Raw genomic sequence first — 881 nt, 5'->3', positions numbered from 1 at the left:
AGGAATGTCACTTCATGTCTCTGTACCTTTGTCTTCTTCAGAGTGTGAGGAAAACTGTAATGTTCTCCCACCCCATGGCACTGGGATGATAAATGCATTTGTGGTTGTGCTCAGATAACACAGCAGTGTTTGGGGTTTTTTAATATTAGGAGAAACTAGTATTGGAGTAATTAAATGTCCAGGATGGCCAGGCTGTGTTATAATTGAAATACTAAGATAAAACCTGCTGGCTCCAGGTTGACTGAAGTTTAGCACTGACCCCTCTGCAGGAGCAGTGATCCCTCTCTGAGCCCTCCTGGGAAAATGCTGCTGTTTTGTGCAATCCATTGGGGGCCAGGTCCCAGAGCAGGGCTGGGGGCCTTCACTCCAAATGAGAGGTCGATCCACCAGTCAAGATTTTTCTGCCCATATTTGTAACATCTTTTATGGGAAATCTCCATCCTTAGAGACTTGAAGTTCAAGGAGAAAACATGGGGAGATTCTCTTACGAGGGGATTTCAGCCCCTTCCTGTGGGGTTTTGATGTAGAGGAAAGAAGAGAGAACACACTACTCTTTCCTGCCAGAGAAGGAAAGATGCCAGCAGCCCCTGCAATAGTTGTGTGCCTATCTTCTTTTCACTCCCACCTGCAGCTGAAACTCAAGGAGCCCTCCATGCCCCATGGCAGGATCCTTCCAGTGACATGAGGGCTCTGTTTTGACTGTGCAATACTTTTTGGCTTTTTTACTGTGGCAGAGAAGCAGTCAGGACAAAATATCCTTTATTTCCTCAGAAAAACCTAAGTTTCAAATGCCCCCATAAGGAGATCTCAATTTGGTGAAGAACATATATCCCATAGGACCTGACTTTGAGTTATTCTAAAAAGGGGCTCTGGATACCTTC

Source organism: Mesitornis unicolor, unplaced genomic scaffold (assembly GCF_000695765.1).
Source record: "Mesitornis unicolor isolate BGI_N332 unplaced genomic scaffold, ASM69576v1 scaffold2612, whole genome shotgun sequence".
Taxonomy (NCBI): domain Eukaryota; kingdom Metazoa; phylum Chordata; class Aves; order Mesitornithiformes; family Mesitornithidae; genus Mesitornis; species Mesitornis unicolor.
This window is presented reverse-complemented; position numbering follows the sequence as displayed.